General features: G+C 43.1%; 1 pseudogene; it reads left to right on the top strand.

The window, feature by feature from the left end:
* Positions 1-337: 337 nt before the first annotated feature.
* LOC115140924 (protein LYRIC-like) lies at positions 338-19,667 on the top strand (annotated as a pseudogene).
* The last annotated feature ends 249 nt before the right edge of the window (positions 19,668-19,916 follow it).

Genomic DNA, 19,916 nt, shown 5'->3' with positions numbered 1-19,916 from the left:
GCATGCTGATAACCTGGCTTTGAGAATTTTAGACTGCAAAGATTTAGAATGTGCAAATACATCCAAGCATACAATACAACAGGCCACAAATTCCACTTTTCCAGGTGGACCGTTATGGTTCAGTTTGGTTCAAGATATGTGATTCACCATTGAGCGTAGCTTTAAATCAAATATACTGATAACTAACCCCAATTAATCTTGTTCTAGTCCAGGACCACCATTTTCGTCTGTATGAGGAAATTCGTCATGACTTCAGAGGGACTCCTCTTTCCGTGACGTTGCACCAATCGTAGAGCGGGCTGCTGCTAAGCACTGCCTTTTTTTTCTGTTGCTCCTTCAAATCAAGCTTCTTGCAAAGGGCAAGAAATCGGTTCATCAGTCATACGAGCTGGACAAACAGCTAGCTGTACGAGGCTAACTCATTTTGACGGACTATGTTACATGAGTGACAGCTAGCTAACGCGTTAGCGGCTAGGTGGCTGACAAGCTAGCGATGATCGTGGTTTTATTGTTTGCACTGTCAAAACCGTTATTTTTAGCCGGCTAACGTTAACTTTTGCATATTCTGTCAATCATCGAGATCAACCCAAATGGCAGAGAACTGGCAGGACGCGACCTGTCAACAGGTCAAGTTGATAGCAGGTCGCCTGAATGAGCTTCTTTCCACTGGCCTAGACCTCTTGCACTCAGAACTCGGGGTGGATTTTGGAGTGAAGCCCGAGATTCCGCCATGGTTGATCTTCTTAGCAGCGTGCATTGGGCTCGTGCTAATGGTGGCTATGTGGGCCTCCGCATGTCGCGGGCTCTTCAAGAAGCGACCGACCATAGTTGAAGTTGAGACCGTTGAAAGCACTAAACCAGCTCCTATCAAGGTGGCAAAAACAGAGGAACCGAAAAAAACGAAAAGGAAAACTACAGAAAAGGTAACATTTTCAATGTTGGCTTACTAACTAATTTTGACAGCTCTGTCACAGTAGCTAGCTAGTAGTAGCCGACATTAGCATGATTAGGCTAGCTAGATTAACGTTAACGTGTCACATGAGCCAAACTAATATTTGTTTTTAAATTCAGCCTTGTCTTCTCTTTTGCCCCACAGAAATCACAGCCAAATGGTAGTGTAGTTGCTGACCTACAAGAGGACGTCAGAGTGACTGAAGACAACCTGCCAGTAGTGCCACATCATTCTCCTCAAATCAAGACAGAAAAGGCTTCTGAGGTAGGCCTAATGTTGCTTTTTGAGGCAAATGCTTGTATGCAAGCCTAGGAGACTAGTGAAACAGTTTAATCTGTTGTATACAAAACAAATTCCTTTGTATGCTAAATAATTTCAGATCTGCTTGGTTATAGCTAGCTACATTATATCCCAACTTCTGCACTAAACATGCCTTGAAGATGAGAACCGGCCTTATGGCGTTTGTAGTGGAGTGTTACTAGTGATGATGTGGCTTTTAGACTAGAGGCCTGCCTCCCTTCGGGCGCCTACTGTCCTGTGGCGTGCAGTGTCTGGTTGCCAGATATTAATTTGCAGATGTAGCAAATCCTAAAGCATGGGACAGATGGCTTCCTTACCTAGCTAGTGTCAAATGTGGCTCCTCCATGATCAAATACAGCTCTCAACCAAGTTGACTGTCAGTCAATGCTCTTTATAGTTGTTTTTGGCATCAATCTGCTTTGAGGGGCTGACATTTAAAATATAATACTTTTTATTTGATTTATAGCATTTGAGATTGTAAGGACTGTATAGCCTAAATTTACATGTTAAAGGCTCTTGGTAGACAGATTTATGTGATTTCATATGTATATATTTTTTTAGACCTAACTTGACAGTGTTGACTTGATTGACTTTAATAACATGGGGTTTCTGTTCTAATGGTGCAGGGGGTGATGAGTCTGTTACCACTTTCCCTTTCTTTGCCTTGTAGCATTAATCCACCATGTTGAATTCTATATGTTTAGGTAAAGAAGACCAAGAAGAAGCAGAAACAGGCAGTAAAGGAGGCTAAGACTGCTTCTTCTCATGGCAAGGAATCAGAGGAAGGTATGCCATAAAGCACCACCACTAATATCACCAAGTGTTTCAATCATTTGTGCCTAGCAAAGCGCAGTGGGGGCTTACATTTACAGATAAATATTACGTCCTTGCAGAGAAATTAAAATATTAATAATTTCAATGTGTTAGATGAAATCAATCATTCATGCATTCATAGACTATTTGACCAGGATTTTATTTTTTGTGGGGGGTGCACTGCCCTAGGATCAGCGTTCTCCCTTTCCAAACTTTCCTTAACATTAGAATTATTCCACAAGACTGAGGATGGATCAGCTCCAAGAGATCACCTATGGTTACAAATATTGAGGCAGCTTATTCTAACGCTTACCCTATAATAATGCACTAAATTCAGATTGTGCACATGTTACACCATGAAATATATATTAAAATGTATCGGTAGCTTACAAATAGGGAGAACTCAATTGCATTAACATGAAATTGATTTCCATATCATTAAAATATATACAGTTGAAGTCGGAAGTTTACATACACCTTTGCCAAATTCATTTAAAATCAGTTTTTCACAATTCCTGACATTTAATCCTAGTAAAAATTCCCTGTTTTAGGTCCGTTAGGATCACCACTTTATTTTAAGAATGTGAAATGTCAGAAAAATAGAGAATTATTTCAGCTTTTACTTCATCACATTCCCAGTGGGTCAGAGTTTACATGCACTCAATCGGTATTTGGTAGCATTGCCTTTAAATTGTTTAACTTGGGTCAAACATTTCAGGTAGCCTTCCACAAGCTTCCCACAATAAGGTGGGTGAATTTTGGCCCATTCCTTCTGAGAGAGCTGGTGTAACTGAGTCAGGTTTGTAGACCTCCTTGCTCGCACACGCTTTTTCAGTTCTGCCCACACATTCTCTATAGGATTGAGGTCAGGGCTTTGTGATGGCCACTCCAATGCCTTGACTTTGTTGTCCTTAACCTGTTGAGTGTAGGAGGCAGTATTTTGATGTTTGGATGAAAAACGTACCCAAATGAAACTGCCTACTTCTCAGGCCCAGAATCTAGAATATGCATATAATTGCATCAGATTAGGATAGAAAACACTCAAGTTTCCAAAACTGTCAAAATATTGTCTGTGAGTATAACAGAACTGATATTGCAGGCAAAAACCTGAGGAAAATCCAACCGGGAAATGCCTAAGAGAAACAAATCTCCATTTTCCATTGCATGCCTTCTCTCCAGTTAAATGGATATCAACCCGATTCCTGTCCACATGGTGTGAAGTCTTTAGACATAGTTTCAGGCTTTTATTCTGAAAAATAAGCGAGAACAATCACATCGCGTCAGTGGATGGCTAGGTGCCAGCAGAGTTTTGCATGCGCAACAGCTTGGAGCAGACATTTTCTCTCTCTCCTATTGAAAAAGCTACGGTCCGGTTGAAATGTTATAGATTTTTTATTGTAAAAACAACCTGAGGATTGATTATAAAAACGTTTGACATGTTTCTACGAACTTTACGGATACTATTTGGAATTTTCGTCTGCCTGTCATGACCTGCACGAGCCTGTGGATTTCTGAACAAAACGCGCCAGCCAAATGGAGGTTTTTGGATATAAAAATAATCTTTATCGAACAATAGGAACATTTATTGTGTAACTGGGAGTCTCGTGAGTGCAAACTTCCGAAGATCATCAAAGGTAAACGATTCATTTTATTGCTTTTCTGACTTTCTTGACCAATCTACTTTGCTGCTAGCTGTTTGTAATGTTTTGTCTGCTGAGAGAGATGTCCAAACATAAACGCTTGGATAGCTTTTGCTGTAAAGCTTTTTTGAAATCTGACACGCCAGGTGAATTAACAAGCTAAGCTGTGTTTTGCTATATTGCACTTGTGATTTCATGAAAATTTATTGTTTTTAGTATTTGAATTTGGCGCTCTGCAATTCAGCGGATGTTGACAAATGATCCCGCTAACGGAATGGATGCGCCAAGAAGATAAGTCATTTTGCCACAACTTTGGAAGCATGCTTGGGGTCGTTGTCCATTTGGAAGACGCATTTTCGACCAAGCTTTAACTTCCTGACTGATGTCTTGATGTTGCTTCAATATATCCACGTAATTTTCTTCACGGTGTCATCTTTTTTTGTGAAGTGCACCAGTCCCTCCTGCAGCAAAGCACCCCCACATCATGATGCTGCCACCCCCGTGCTTCATGGTTGGGATGGTGTTCTTCGGCTTGCAAGCATCCCCCTTTTTCCTCCAAACATAACGTTGGTCATTATGGCCAAACAGTTCTGTATTTGTTTCATCAGACCAGAGGACATTTCTCCAAAAAGGACGATCTTTGTCTCCCCATGTGCAGTTGCAAACCGTAGTCTGGCTTTTTTATGGTGGTAATTGGAGCAGTGGTTGCTTCCTTGCTGGGCAGCCTTTCAGGTTGTCGATATTGGACTCGTTTTACTGTGGATATAGATACTTTTGTACCTGTTTCTTCCAGCTTCACAAGGTCCTTTGCTGTTGTTCTGGGATTGATTTGTACTTTTTGCACCAAAGTACGTTCATCTCTAGGAGACAGAACATGTCTCCTTCCTGAGCGGTATGGCGGCTGCGTGGTCCCATGGTGTTTAAACTTGCGTACTATCATTTGTACAGATGAACGTGGTACCTTCAGGCATTTGGAAATTGCTCCCAATGATGAACCAGAATTTTTTTCTGAGATCTTTGTTGATTTCTTTTGATTTTCCCATGATGTCAATCAAAGAGGCACCGAGTTTGAAGGTAGGCCTTGAAATACATCCACATGCACACCTCCAATTGACTCAAATGATCAACTAGCCTATCAAAAGTTTCTAAAGCCATGTCATTTTCTGGAATTTTCCAAGCTGTTTAAAGGCAGTCAATTTAGTGTATGTAAACTTCTGACCCACTGGAATTGTGATACACTGAATTATAAGTGAGTGGTCTGAGGCAGTTGTTAAATGACGAGTATTTAAGAGCAACTTTAGATATGATGGTTTTGGGAAACAGCTCGGAGATGTAACGGTGTTCCTAAGAAGGTTCTAACGATGAATGTAGTCTTGAGATGGTTTTGGGAAACCGGACTCAAAGCCTTGACATTCTAACAGTGGATTTGAACACGAGATGTAGGCCTATTTAACTTCCTCCAACTAACCTTCCATGTCTATCAGTATCAGGCACCTGGGAGACTAAGATCAGTAACAAGGAGAAGCGTGAGCAGCGCCGTAAAGACAAGACCTCCGGTGACGGGTCAGGGAGCCCTGGAGGAGTGGATCATCTGCCTAGTACTCCTCCCACAGAGTCAACCAAGGCCAGCCCCAAAGCTGCAGCCCCTGGGTCTGTTTCTGAGAAGAAGGAAAAGAAGAAGAAAGGTAAAGCTAGCTTGGTCTATCTCCTTATGGTATACTGCTCTGCTGGCAAAAGGCTGCAGCTGAGCAGGCCTGAGCTTGGTTAAAGACTCAAACTTTCACAAACTTTCTGTAAACACCAGTGGTGTAAAAAATACTTTAAAGTACTACTTAAGTAGATTTTTGGGGTATCTGTACTTTACTTGACTATTTATATTTTTGACTACTTTTACTTCACTATGTTCTTTAAGAAAATATTGTACTTTTTACATTTTCCTTGACACCCAAAAGTACTCGTTACATTTTTGAATGCTTAGCAGGTCAGGAAAATTGTCAAATTCACACACTTATCAACCGAACATCCCTGGTCATCCCTACTACCTCTGATCTGGCGGACTCACTAAACATGCATGCTTTGTTTGTAAATGATGTCTTAGTGCTGGAGTGTTCCTGGCTTTCTGTAAATTAAAAAATCAAGAAAAAGGTGCCATCTGGTTTGCTTAATATAAGGAGTTTATACTTTCATTTTCACTTAAGTATATTTTAAACCAAATACTTTTAGACGTTTACTCAAGTAGAATTTTACTGGGTGATTTTTACTTGAGTCATTTCTTTTAAGGTATCTTTACTTTCACTCAAGTATGGCAGTTGACCAGGTGGACAGCTAAGGTACTTTTTCCACCACTGGTAAACAGACTAATTTGGCATCCAGGGAGACTGCTACTCTGTCTTGTCCTGTTATTGAGTTCTGCTGGTTCCCTGTTGGTCAGACCTGCTGTAAGTACATACCCTGGAGGACTCTGAGCGAGAGGGAGAGGTGCTGCTTGTCAACTGCTCTGTTAGCCTAGAATCCAAACTGACGTGTTTTCCCACTGAAACAGTAGAGAAACTGAGCATATCAGTTTGGATTCCAGGCTACTGCTCTTTTTGTGTTGACCTGCTCTCCCTTTGCAAATAGGAAATATAGCTACAGCCTTGCCTTCAAACAACACTGTTATTTCTCAAGGAGAATCCTCCAAAACCAAAGCTGAGAAAGCAGATGCTGTCGCTGCTGTTGCTGTAGTCAGACCTCAAGGTAAAAAATACACATTCATTAAAATTAGCATCTGATTAAGGGTTAGGAGAGAAGTTCATGAAAGGGAGAAATCAAATCATGTCCCATTTTAAGAAAACAAATTAGCTACATGCTCTTACTTGTACAGTACTTGGTTGGAGTCATTTTCTTTGGCAAACTATTTAAAGTGGTGCCAATGTGTGGATGTTCTTGAAGGTTGTTAAATGTGTGTGTTGGTGTCAGCTATCAGCAGTGAGGAGGCTCCGGTAGTGACTGAAGAACGGCCTGACCTTGCTGTGACAGCCCAAGAGGCCCCAGCCCTTACCATTTTTCCTGATGAGGGGCACTGGACCACTCCTGAGAGCAACCAAGACACCGCTGTCTGGGGGCAGGAGACTGAAGGTAATGATAATAGTAATATTTCCCTGGAGTATGCACTGCATATATACAGTTGTGGCCAAAGGTTTTGAGAATGACACAAATATTAATTTCCACAAAGTTTGCTGCTTCAGTGTCTAGATATTTTTGTCAGTTGTTACTACGGAACGCTGAAGTATAATTACAAGCGTTTCATAAGTGCCAAAGGCTTTTATTGACAATTACATGAAGTTGATGCAAAGAGTCAATATTTGCAGTGTTGACCCTTCACTTTCAAGACCTCTGCAATCCGCCCTGGCATGCTGTCAATTAACTTCTGGGCCACATCCTGACTGATGGCAGACCATTCTTGCATAATCAATGCTTGGAGTTTGTCAGAATTTGTGGGTTTTTGTTTGTCTACCCGCTTCTTGAGGATTGACCACAAGTTCTCAATGGGATTAAGGTCTGGGGAGTTTCCTGGCCATGGACCCAAAATATCGATGTTTTGTTCCCCAAGCCACTTTTTCCTTATGGCAAGGTGCTCCATCATGCTGGAAAAGGCATTGTTCGTCACCAAAGTTGATCTCAGAGGATGTGTTGGTACCATTCTTTATTCATGTCTGTGTTAAGCAAAATTGTGAGTGAGCCCACTCCCTTGGCTGAGAAGCAACCCCACACATGAATGGTCTCAGGATGCTTTACTGTTGGCATGACACAGGACTGATGGTAGCGCTCACCTCGTCTTCTTCAGACAAGCTTTTTTCCGGATGCCCCAAACAATCAGAAAGGGGATTCATCAGAGAAAATGACTTTACCCCAGTCCTCAGCAGTCCAATCCCTGTACCTTTTGCAGGATTTTTCTCTGTCCCTGATGTTTTTCCTGGAGAGAAGTGGCTTATTTGCTGCCCTTCTTGACACCAGGCCATCCTCCAAAAGTCTTCGCCTCACTGCATGCAGATGAACTCACACCTGCCTGCTGCCATTCCTGAGCAAGCTCTGTACTGGTGGTGCCCCAATCCCGCAGCTGAATCAACTTGGTCCTGGCGCTTGCTGGACTTTCTTGGGCACCCTGAAGCCTTCACAACAATTGAACCGCTCTCCTTGAAGTTATTGATGATCTGATAAATGTTTGATTTAGGTGCAATCTTACTGGCAGCAATATCCTTGCCTGTGAAGCCCTTTTTTTGCAAAGCAATGATGACGCCACGCGTTTCCTTGCAGGTAACCATGGTTGACAGAGGAAGAACAATGATTCCAAGCACCACCCTCCTTTTGAAGCTTCCAGCTTCCAACTCAATCAGCATGACAGTGATCTCCAGCCTTTTCCTCGTCAACACTCACACCTGTGTTAACGAGAGAATCACTGACATGTCAGCTGGTCCTTTTGTGGCAGGGTTGAAATGCAGTGCAAATGAACTGAATCCCAAAAAAAACATTTCCATGGCAAACAGGGATAATTGCAATTCATCTGATCACTCTTCATAACATTCTGGAGTAAATGCAAATTGCCATCATACAAACTGAGGCAGCAGACTTTGTGAAAATTCATATTTGTGTCATTCTCATAACTTTTGTCCACGTCTGTACATATAATCAAATCAAACTTTATTAGTCATATGCAGGGGATACAGAAAAGTTGACACAGTACAATTACATTTTTACTGGCAGGAGTTTTTTCACTGAGGTTTTCTTTTGCGATGTGTTATTAGGAGGATGCACTGTCATTGATGTGGGGATAACATTAGGTAATGGACTGAATGTTCATTGTATACTCCTGGTGTAGGATCACCTTTTGGCCTCTAGATGGCATGGTTTACAGTACAGACAAGTATACTGCCCTAAAAAGGCAAAATGCACAAACTATGAATTTGGTCAAAATATTTTATCTGTTGTAATGGCCAGGTATATTATCTGATTAATATGGTATTTAGCTTCCTGACACAAGAACAAGCCAGTTAATCAGAGTATATCATGGAGTATCAGAAATTGCTGTCTAGTCAGATTTTTCAGTAAAACAAATACTTAGTTACTGCATTTTGCCTTTGTAGGGCAGTATAGATATTTAATCAGATTGTATAATATGAAAAAAATTACCTATTAAAACGATTTAAAAAATCATATGGCAATATTAGTTTGAGTGTATTGTTGATAGTCCGCCATGAAGCCAAGTCGATGTGTGCTCGGTCTAAAAACAATTGTGCTTTCACCCATTAGCTGTTCAAGGAATTAGGTGTTAGGAATTAGCTGTTAGGTGTTCAAAGGTTAGGGGGTGGGATGACCTGAAATTCTGCTTTCACAAAATGTTTTCATATTAAACACACTACCTTGCTCTTGTTAAAGCTTTTAGATGTGATTTGTTTTTAGAACCCCAGCTGCTGTGTCCCAGCCAGCCTAAGCCCCAAGTGGAAGATGAGTGGTCTGGTCTGAGTAAGTACAACAACTTTACACTGGCAATAAAAGTCAAATAGTCATTCAGCTAGTTATAATAGGAGGCCATTCAGCTAGTTATAATAGGAGGCCATTCAGCTAGTTATAATAGGAGGCCATTCAGCTAGTTATAATAGGAGGCCATTCAGCTAGTTATAATAGGAGGCCATTCAGCTAGTTATAATAGGAGGCCATTCAGCTAGTTATAATAGGAGGCCATTCAGCTAGTTATAATAGGAGGCCATTCAGCTAGTTATAATAGGAGGCCATTCAGCTAGTTATAATAGGAGGCCATTCAGCTAGTTATAATAGGAGGCCATTCAGCTAGTTATAATAGGAGGCCATTCAGCTAGTTATAATAGGAGGCCATTCAGCTAGTTATAATAGGAGGCCATTCAGCTAGTTATAATAGGAGGCCATTCAGCTAGTTATAATAGGAGGCCATTCAGCTAGTTATAATAGGAGGCCATTCAGCGAGTTATAATAGGAGGCCATTCAGCGAGTTATAATAGGAGGCCATTCAGCGAGTTCTAATAGGAGGCCATTCAGTTCTAATAGGAGTTCTAATAGGAGGCCATTCAGCGAGTTCTAATAGGAGGCCATTCAGCGAGTTCTAATAGGAGGCCATTCAGCGAGTTCTAATAGGAGGCCATTCAGCGAGTTCTAATAGGAGGCCATTCAGCGAGTTCTAATAGGAGGCCATTCAGCGAGTTCTAATAGGAGGCCATTCAGCGAGTTCTAATAGGAGGCCATTCAGCGAGTTCTAATAGGAGGCCATTCAGCGAGTTCTAATAGGAGGCCATTCAGCGAGTTCTAATAGGAGGCCATTCAGCTAATAGGAGGCCATTCAGTTCTAATAGGAGGCCATTCAGCTAGTTCTAATAGGAGGCCATTCAGCTAGTTCTAATAGGAGGCCATTTAGCTAGTTCTAATAGGAGGCCATTTAGCTAGTTCTAATAGGAGGCCATTTAGCTAGTTCTAATAGGAGGCCATTTAGCTAGTTCTAATAGGAGGCCATTCAGCTAGTTCTAATAGGAGGCCATTCAGCTAGTTCTAATAGGAGGCCATTCAGCTAGTTCTAATAGGAGGCCATTCAGCTAGTTCTAATAGGAGGCCATTCAGCTAGTTCTAATAGGAGGCCATTCAGCTAGTTCTAATAGGAGGCCATTCAGCTAGTTCTAATAGGAGGCCATTCAGCTAGTTCTAATAGGAGGCCATTCAGCTAGTTCTAATAGGAGGCCATTCAGCTAGTTCTAATAGGAGGCCATTCAGCTAGTTCTAATAGGAGGCCATTCAGCTAGTTCTAATAGGAGGCCATTCAGCTAGTTCTAATAGGAGGCCATTCAGCTAGTTCTAATAGGAGGCATCCGCGCTTCGGTCTGCTTCGGTCTGCAGGTTGTATAACTTTTCATTACATTTCATTATAGTACAAAGGTTTGATTTGCCTAATCTTAGCAATTTCTTCTTAGCTAGCTACATAGCCGTCTTTGTATCAAAGATAATTGCGTAATTATCGTATTTCGTCGTCCTATCTGCCCAGCAGCTAGCCAGCTAGCTAACGTTCACCGTCTACCGTAGCACTGTAGTAACTATCACACTCAACTGAACGACTTGATTAGTGTAGTGTTAGCTAGCTACATAGTTGTCTTTGCTGTCTTCGTATCCAAGATAATTGTGTAGTTTAGAGTGTGTAGTCTTAGAGCGATTATCTTAATTTACCGAGGTTAGCTAGCCAGCTATTTGTCGTCCTTAACGTAGGAGTCACTCCTAGCTAGCCAACGTCTACTGAATAGAACTTTCGCATTCCGTTTCGCTCCACAGGTAGTATCACATTTTCATTTCATTTCATTACAGTCCCAACGGTGTGATTTGTTTGATCGTAGCTAGCTACATAGCTAGCTACATAGCCGTCTTTGTTTCAAAGATAATTGTGTAGTCTAGAGCGATTTTCTAGGTTAGCTAGCCAGCTATTGTCGTTTAACGCAACGTAACGTAATCAACACTGCTAGCTAGCCAGCTAGCCCCCGAATAGCAGCATTGTAGAAACTTTACACTCAACGGAACGACTTGATTAGTGTAGTGTCAACAACGCAGCCACTGCCAGCTAGCCTACCTCAGCAGTACTGTATCATTTTAATCATTTTAGTCAATTAGATTCTTGCTACGTAAGCTTAACTTTCTTAACATTCGAGACGTGTAGTCCACTTGTCATTCCAATCTCCTTTGCATTAGCGTAGCCTCTTCTCTAGCCTGTCAACTATGTGTCTGTCTATCCCTGTTCTCTCCTCTCTGCACAGACCATACAAACGCTCCACACCGCGTGGCCACCCTAATCTGGTGGTCCCAGCGCGCACGACCCACGTGGAGTTCCAGGTCTCCGGTAGCCTCTGGAACTGCCGATCTGCGGCCAACAAGGCAGAGTTCATCTCAGCCTATGCCTCCCTCCAGTCCCTCGACTTCTTGGCACTGACGGAAACATGGATCACCACAGACAACACCGCTACTCCTACTGCTCTCTCTTCGTCCGCCCACGTGTTCTCGCACACCCCGAGAGCTTCTGGTCAGCGGGGTGGTGGCACCGGGATCCTCATCTCTCCCAAGTGGTCATTCTCTCTTTCTCCCCTTACCCATCTGTCTATCGCCTCCTTTGAATTCCATGCTGTCACAGTTACCATCCCTTTCAAGCTTAACATCCTTATCATTTATCGCCCTCCAGGTTCCCTCGGAGAGTTCATCAATGAGCTTGATGCCTTGATAAGCTCCTTTCCTGAGGACGGCTCACCTCTCACAGTTCTGGGCGACTTTAACCTCCCCACGTCTACCTTTGACTCATTCCTCTCTGCCTCCTTCTTTCCACTCCTCTCCTCTTTTGACCTCACCCTCTCACCTTCCCCCCTACTCACAAGGCAGGCAATACGCTCGACCTCATCTTTACTAGATGCTGTTCTTCCACTAACCTCATTGCAACTCCCTCCAAGTCTCCGACCACTACCTTGTATCCTTTTCCCTCTCGCTCTCATCCAACACTTCCCACACTGCCCCTACTCGGATGGTATCGCGCCGTCCCAACCTTCGCTCTCTCTCCCCCGCTACTCTCTCCTCTTCCATCCTATCATCTCTTCCCTCTGCTCAAACCTTCTCCAACCTATCTCCTGATTCTGCCTCCTCAACCCTCCTCTCCTCCCTTTCTGCATCCTTTGACTCTCTATGTCCCCTATCCTCCAGGCCGGCTCGGTCCTCCCCTCCCGCTCCGTGGCTCGACGACTCATTGCGAGCTCACAGAACAGGGCTCCGGGCAGCCGAGCGGAAATGGAGGAAAACTCGCCTCCCTGCGGACCTGGCATCCTTTCACTCCCTCCTCTCTACATTTTCCTCCTCTGTCTCTGCTGCTAAAGCCACTTTCTACCACTCTAAATTCCAAGCATCTGCCTCTAACCCTAGGAAGCTCTTTGCCGCCACCTCCTCCCTCCTGAATCCTCCTCCCCCTCCTCCCTCTCTGCAGATGACTTCGTCAACCATTTTGAAAAGAAGGTCGACGACATCCGATCCTCGTTTGCTAAGTCAAACGACACCGCTGGTTCTGCTCACACTGCCCTACCCTGTGCTCTGACCTCTTTCTCCCCTCTCTCTCCAGATGACATCTCGCGTCTTGTGACGGCCGGCCGCCCAACAACCTGCCCGCTTGACCCTATCCCCTCCTCTCTTCTCCAGACCATTTCCGGTGACCTTCTCCCTTACCTCACCTCGCTCATCAACTCATCCCTGACCGCTGGCTACGTCCCTCCCGTCTTCAAGAGAGCGAGAGTTGCACCCCTTCTGAAAAAAACTACACTCGATCCCTCCGATGTCAACAACTACAGACCAGTATCCCTTCTTTCTTTTCTCTCCAAAACTCTTGAACGTGCCGTCCTTGGCCAGCTCTCCCGCTATCTCTCTCAGAATGACCTTCTTGATCCAAATCAGTCAGGTTTCAAGACTAGTCATTCAACTGAGACTGCTCTTCTCTGTATCACGGAGGCACTCCGCACTGCTAAAGCTAACTCTCTCTCCTCTGCTCTCATCCTTCTAGACCTATCGGCTGCCTTCGATACTGTGAACCATCAGATCCTCCTCTCCACCCTCTCCGAGTTGGGCATCTCCGGCGCGGCCCATGCTTGGATTGCGTCCTACCTGACAGGTCGCTCCTACCAGGTGGCGTGGCGAGAATCTGTCTCCTCACCACGCGCTCTCACCACTGGTGTCCCCAGGGCTCTGTTCTAGGCCCTCTCCTATTCTCGCTATACACCAAGTCACTTGGCTCTGTCATAACCTCACATGGTCTCTCCTATCATTGCTATGCAGACGACACACAATTAATCTTCTCCTTTCCCCCTGATGACCAGGTGGCGAATCGCATCTCTGCATGTCTGGCAGACATATCAGTGTGGATGACGGATCACCACCTCAAGCTGAACCTCGGCAAGACGGAGCTGCTCTTCCTCCCGGGAAGGACTGCCCGTTCCATGATCTCGCCATCACGGTTGACAACTCCATCGTGTCCTCCTCCCAGAGCGCTAAGAACCTTGGCGTGATCCTGGACAACACCCTGTCGTTCTCAACTAACATCAAGGCGGTGGCCCGTTCCTGTAGGTTCATGCTCTACAACATCCGCAGAGTACGACCCTGCCTCACACAGGAAGCGGCGCAGGTCCTAATCCAGGCACTTGTCATCTCCCGTCTGGATTACTGCAACTCGCTGTTGGCTGGGCTCCCTGCCTGTGCCATTAAACCCCTACAACTCATCCAGAACGCCGCAGCCCGTCTGGTGTTCAACCTTCCCAAGTTCTCTCACGTCACCCCGCTCCTCCGCTCTCTCCACTGGCTTCCAGTTGAAGCTCGCATCCGCTACAAGACCATGGTGCTTGCCTACAGAGCTGTGAGGGGAACGGCACCTCAGTACCTCCAGGCTCTGATCAGGCCCTACACCCAAACAAGGGCACTGCGTTCATCCACCTCTGGCCTGCTCGCCTCCCTACCACTGAGGAAGTACAGTTCCCGCTCAGCCCAGTCAAAACTGTTCGCTGCTCTGGCCCCCCAATGGTGGAACAAACTCCCTCACGACGCCAGGACAGCGGAGTCAATCACCACCTTCCGGAGACACCTGAAACCCCACCTCTTTAAGGAATACCTAGGATAGGATAAAGTAATCCTTCTCACCCCCCCCCCTTAAAAGATTTAGATGCACTATTGTAAAGTGGCTGTTCCACTGGATGTCATAAGGTGAAAGCACCAATTTGTAAGTCGCTCTGGATAAGAGCGTCTGCTAAATGACTTAAATGTAAATGTAATTATAGAACAGGTCGTGGCACATAATTGGTTATATCTTGATCACATAATGGGTTGCAAGGTGATCAGTGATTCTGCACAGTCCAACTGTATTGTTGTCAGGAGACTGCTGTAGGAGTGAAAATCATAATCTCTGTCTGTACCATGTGTTGTAAAGGTTGTGTATTTGTGATGTGTTATAACTAGAGCTTTCCTCTGGATGTGTTTTCAGATGGTGATGGGTCTGCTGCTACAGCAGACGGGTGCTCTGACTGGAATGCCCCAGCGGAGGGGTGGGAGAACTATGGGGAACTCCCTGCTCCAGTAGAGGCTGTCCCCCTGCCCTCGAGGAGCCCCTGCCAGAGATTGTCAAGGTTAGTCGCCAGTTGTGACATCACTTTTTAGGTGCCCCTCAAGAGAGGTTTTTAACATAAAGGGCCTGTTCCTGGTTAAATAAATAACATGCGTTATATTTAAATACTCTAAATATAATCTAGGGAAGTTGAGGAGAGAAAGAAACCATCTCCAGCGATGTTCCTGGTTAAACAGAACATTTCATCATGGAGAGAGATGTCAGGGATTTAATTTAAATGTTGCATTTAAATACCTCTAACCTTATGCATATGTGAGGATAGACTGACTGGTAGTGTGCACTACATTCTTGAAATGGGACTAGTTTGACAGCAGTGCAACAGTTGCTTGCAAAGAGACCATGCTCTATCCTCTACAAGGTTCTGCAAGGAGTAGTAGTAGTGAGTTGGGGATTTTCGTTTTAAAAGCCTCTGACGAACAAAACTGCACATTTCCATTTCAGGAGCCTTCTCATGTATAAAAAATATCTGCTGCTTACTGTACGCACTCCCCTTGTTATTATTTTGACTTTTTAAGCTCAAGTTGGGGAAAGGTTGTCAGGTTAAGTTGATTTGGGTTGAGCAGTCTAGATCTGTCAAATATTTGATTTAGTTTTGTACTTTGAATGTTGTTTCACAGCAGGTATCTGATGAAGAGAGAGAAAAGGCAGAGACTGCTGCTGATGGAACTGGTAAATTGAAAAAGAAGAAAAAGAAGAAGAAGAAGCAAGCTGAAGATGCTGTAGTTACTGGCAAGGTAACACCGTAGACTAAGCACTTACTGGATTCCTCTAACATTATTACGATGTTACTATAGCAATTAGTCTTATTACACAGGAATAGAGCAACTTAATTTAAACTGTTACATCACTCATTAGAACTATATTGCTGAGTCCCTCATTGGGTCATTGCTACCTGTGACCTTCCTGATTGGTTCAAATTTGGTCTGTCTGTTATTGACAGGAGTCAGAGGAGCCAAGTAAAAAGGTTGTTACTGAGGCCAAGGTGAAGAAGCAGCCAATCCAGTTGCCTGCTGCTCCTACTGTCCAGGCTGTCAACGCTGCTGCTGTGAAGGTTGGTGACACTGTTCTATTGACCTCAATGTCTGCGTCTCAAATGGCACCCTATTCCCTAATAGTGTACTACTTTTGACTTGGGCTCGTAAGGACAATAAAGGAAATAGGGTGCCATTTAGGACACAATTTCTGTCTGTTTACTGGATCCCTGTTGGCCCAAGAGCACCCCCAGAGGCAGAGATTCTTTACAGCCTCTTTAATCCCAAGGTTTCTTCTTCCCCCAGGCAAGAGTGGAGCAACCAGTGGTGGTTCAGAACACAGCCCCCATCGCACAAGTGCCACCCCAACCCGCAGAGACAAAGCCTACTGCCAAGCAGAACAGTCTACCTGCTCCAACACATAGTAAGTGTATCAGAACTAAGTGTGAATCACACTGGAGTCTGGTCTAGTGGTAGTGCTGCAGACCCTGGACTACGTATCTCCGCCAGCAGCTGGGGTCCGATCCCAGCATACAACTTACTTCACTTTATACTTTCCTCTATTCTGTATCCCCACTCATTTCTTGCTATACTATGATCACAATAGAAACACATTAATATTAAAGAAGGAATAGCTTTACCTTGCCCTCAAACCATTCAGATCTAGACATATCAGTGGGCTGCTTGGTGTTGTTCCTGGGCAGGGCTGCCATGTTGTGTGAATGATGGGGCCACCAAGCTGCCTGCTCACCTTCTTCCTAACCAGATGTCGTCCCCTAGTTGTGGCAACATGTAGCTATTCATTTCTGGAGGCGTAGGAAGCAGCTAGGCCAGGCTATTACTACCAGATGTCCTCTCCCTCTATTCAGTCTGATTGGCTATCCCAGCTCTGAACTAGTGCATCAGCCCTTTTCTTTAATGTATCAATCATACAGTTGCAAAATTTCTGTAAGTTTCCCAAAATTCTCAGGTTTTCCTGAAATCCTATTTAGAAGATTCCTGGAATTAATTTTGGAATAAGAAGGAAGTCCGGGAATCCTCAGAGGGAAAGTTACTGAAATGTTGCAACCCTAAAAACACAAGGCTGTATACAGGCAGGGCTGCAGTTCTCTCTCAGCCTCCACTCAAACTTCACTACACTGTGCATTGTTTCTCAATCCACTCCCCCACGGGGTTGCACCTTTTTGTTACACTCCAGTTAATATCCAAGCTAGAGGTTGACCAATTAATCGGAATGGACGATTAATTAGGGCCGATTTCTGTATTTTTGGACACCGATTATGGCCGATTGCACTCCACGAGGAGACTGCGTGGCAGGCTTGACCACCTGTTACGCGAGTGCAGCAAGGAGCAATGGTAAGTTGCTAGCTAGCATTAAACGTATCTTATAAAAAACAATCAATCTTAACATAATCACTAGTTAACTACACATGGTTGATGATATTACTAGGTTAAATAGCTTGTCCTGCGTTGCATATAATCTATGCGGTGCCTGTTAATTTATCATCGAATCACAGCCTACTTTACAAACGTTTACGCCAAACGTGGGGTGATTTAACAAGCGCATTCGTGAAATTAAAAGCACTGTCGTTGCACCAATGTGTACCTAACCATAAACATCAATGCCTTTTTTTTAATCAGTACACAAGTATATATTTTTTAAACTGCATATTTAGTTAATATTGCCTGCTAACATGAATTTCTTTTAACGAGGGAAATTGTCACTTCTCTTGCGTTCTGTGCCAGCAGTCGGAGTGTATGCAGCAGTTTGGGCCGCCTGGCTCATTGCGAACTGTGAAAACCATTTCTTCCTAACAAAGACCGTAATTAATTTTCCAGAATTGTACATAATTATGACAACATTGAATGTTGTGCAATGTAACAGCAATATTTAGATTTAGGGATGCCACCCGTTAGATAAAATACGGAACGGTTCCGTATTTCACTGAAAGAATAAACATTTTGTTTTCGAAATGATAGTTTCCGGATTTGGCTTAATGACCTAAGGCTCGTATTTCTGTGTTATTATAATTATATCTGATTTGATAGAGCAGTCTGACTGAGCGGTGGTAGGCAGCAGCAGGCTCATAAACATTCAAACAGCACTTTCCTGCATTTGCCAACAGCTCTTCGCTGTGCTTCAAGCATTGAGCTGTTTATGACTTCAAGCCTATGAACTCTGTGATTAGGCTGGCAATACTATAGTGCCTATAAGAACATCCAATAGTCAAAGGTATATGAAATAAAAATGGTATAGAGAGAAGTCCAATAATTCTTATAATAACTATAACCTAAAACTTCTTATTTGGGAATATTGAAGACTCATGTTAAAAGGAACCACCAGCTTTCATTTGTTCTCATGTTCTGAGCAAAGAACTTAAACGTCCATGGCACACATTGTACTTTTATTTTCTCCAACACCTTTTTCCATTATTTAAACCACATTGAACATGTTTCATTATTTTTTTGAGATTTAATTGATTTTATTGATGTATTATATTAAGTTAAAATAAGTGTTAATTCAGTATTGTTGTAATTAATTACAAATATATATATATAATAAATAAATAAAATTGCCCGATTTAATCGCTATCGGCTGTATTTGGTCCTCCAATAATCGCTATTGGCGTTAAAAAATCATAATTGGTCGACCTCTAATCCAAGCCCTTGATTGGATGATTTAGGTGGTAGTACTGGGCTAGAACAAAAATGTTCACTATGGTGATCCTTCTGGAATGGATTCTACACACTTCCTTGTTCTAAAGTCTTATTTGTTTGTTTTATTTTTTACAACCTGTATCTTGTCTTAGGAGTCCTGTATTGTAAGACTTATCTCCCTGTGTTTTTCCCCATAGAAGAGAGCCAGCCTTCCAAACCAGTGATGAAGAAGAAGCGGGCAAGAAGAGAAACATGAATTGGAGTCATGAACATGAAGTGTTATGCAAAATACTTTGGATAAAACAGCTATTCATCCTGTTTGTGCAACATTTAAATACTTGCCCTTTTAAAAAAACGGAAATATCAGACTTCTAAGTTCTGACCGGCCAGCTTCATGTCCAAAATGCAGTCTGGTCAAGCAGACTGGATCTAGATTAACTGTAAAGCTAAATTCTGCGATTCTGATCAATATTGTAGTGTGGGCACACATATGAAAACTGTTTTCCAATTCCAATTAATCTTTCGAACGATAATGTTTGATGATTAGACATCTAGAAAATGACTAATAAATCCTGATTTAATAGTGATTGGGATGTTGTGGCTTTAAGATTAATATTATAGAGGAAGGTTCAGCTGAGTCACGTTAACATTACTGGCCTTTATTCTGCAGTCTTTGTTTGCTGTTTATATCGTTAACCATATTGGTGCAGTGACTCCTGCTCAAAAGTTCAAGTCCAACACTATAGGGTCGTGTTCAATAGGACACATGACAGCAAACCGTTTTGAAAGGGAAAAACTAAATAAGCGATTGCTATCTGACAAGTTCAGGTAGTCCTCCCCGTTTCAGTCCATGTTGTATTGTTTGGTGCCTAATGAACACGACCCAAGGGAATCATGTTTAGCATTTTGATGCAGGTGGTGTTAGTGTTATCTCTGCTGTACATGGAAAAGAGACATACTTTCAGTTACTTGCTGTTATTTTGACCATCAGTGTTGTGCTCAGATGTGTAGTTGCTTCTACCATTGATGGCTGTGTTGTCCTGTCCACCCGTGGTTGATGATTCAAAAGTCCTTTACCTTTTGTAACCTCTTTGTAATAAAAACGCTTCAAGCCATATGTAAAAAATAATACAAAATAAAGGCCCTTTTCTATATTTGATTTGTCCATTTTGTGTTTCAGGTTTTTTTTTTAGCAACTGATTGGTGTGTAGTGAAAAGTAATGTTTAGTCCTGCTGTAGACAGGATGGTTTCAAACTGCTTTAATCAATGGTGTACTTGTAATGATGCAGTAATCAGGAATACAATTTGATGCCTTAATTGGTTGGGTAATGTAGGCATGTGCTCTACCAACAGTTTTGATGTATTGTCTTATGTTGGACCATGTTTATTCTGCACCCTGAAC

The sequence above is a fragment of the Oncorhynchus nerka genome, linkage group LG14, assembly GCF_034236695.1.
Source record: "Oncorhynchus nerka isolate Pitt River linkage group LG14, Oner_Uvic_2.0, whole genome shotgun sequence".
NCBI lineage: Eukaryota > Metazoa > Chordata > Actinopteri > Salmoniformes > Salmonidae > Oncorhynchus > Oncorhynchus nerka.
The sequence above is the reverse complement of the archived record's forward strand: the minus strand, read 5'-3'. Positions and strand labels throughout refer to the sequence as shown.